This window comes from Cervus elaphus, chromosome 5 (genome assembly GCF_910594005.1).
Source record: "Cervus elaphus chromosome 5, mCerEla1.1, whole genome shotgun sequence".
NCBI lineage: Eukaryota > Metazoa > Chordata > Mammalia > Artiodactyla > Cervidae > Cervus > Cervus elaphus.
The window spans coordinates 126,146,341-126,147,361 of record NC_057819.1 but is presented as its reverse complement, the minus strand read 5'-3'; the positions used below and the strand labels follow the sequence as shown (position 1 = coordinate 126,147,361).

The following is a 1,021-nucleotide window of genomic DNA, read 5'->3' as shown; positions in this document are numbered from 1 at the left end:
TACTGAGATGGTAGTAGATTTCATCTGAATGCCAACGGTAATTGATAGCAGCCATTCAGAAAGCTGTGTTGAGAAGGATGCTGAGTCTGAATGCAACCTCCAAGAGAAGAAGGCTGTGTACCATTAACAGCATCTGTCATGTATGTGGCTATGTTTGTGTTTATAGCACGAATAATTTCCAATGTTTTAAAATATCATTGAAGACATTTTCACGGCTGTGCCAATGTATTTGTTTATTTTGCTTATTTGGCTGCACCACTCAGTTGCGGCACTTGGGAGCGTCGATCTTAGTTGTGGCACACAGACTCTTTTAGCTACAGCATGTGAACTCTTAGTTGCAGTATGTGGGATCTAGTTCCCTGACCAGGGATCGAACCTGGGCCCCCTGTATTAGGAGTGCAGAGTCCTAGTCACTGGACCACCAGGGAAGTCCTGATGTCAATTTATTTTGGTTATATCCATTTGGGAAGTTATTTTTATCTTTTTATCTTTGCTAGTAAGGATAAATGGTTCATCTTTGTACATGAGTCTTTGTCTCATTATCTTGAGTTTTATTCAGACTCCTTGAAGTGGAGTTACTAGATCAAAGATAGTAAAAAGAGAACATGTTGTTCGAAAGTTGAGCTCTTTACCATGACCAGCATAATAACTTAAATGGATATCCCTAATTATTCAAATCAAGAGATTGCACAGGAGAGCAGGATTTCAAGAAACAAGCAGGTGACCTCATGTGTTCTCTTGATCGATCCTTATTTTCCATCTATTCCTAGTCATTGAATAAGATTTTCAAGCTGGAAAGAAAACAGGAGGTTGGGTCCTGCCATCTCATTGCACAGAGGAAAATGAAGCCCACAGAAGTCAAGTGGCTTCAGAAAGCCACACAGCCAGGCTGTGGCAGGCTGAGTCCTGCTTTGGTGTCTTGGCACCCAGTTTGCCTCCAGCCATGTCCATTGGTTCTGCTGCATGCTGCTTAGGGTCCCAAACACCCACTTGTCTTTGTACCTCCGGCTGCGGACACCCC

The 1,021-nt window shown here is 42.8% G+C and overlaps 1 non-coding gene across 1 annotated transcript; it reads right to left on the bottom strand.

The window, feature by feature from the left end:
• Window positions 1–355: 355 nt before the first annotated feature.
• On the bottom strand, window positions 356–428 carry TRNAR-CCU. The gene has a single exon. It is a non-coding gene; the product is annotated as a tRNA-Arg (tRNA).
• Between the last annotated feature and the right edge of the window lie 593 nt (window positions 429–1,021).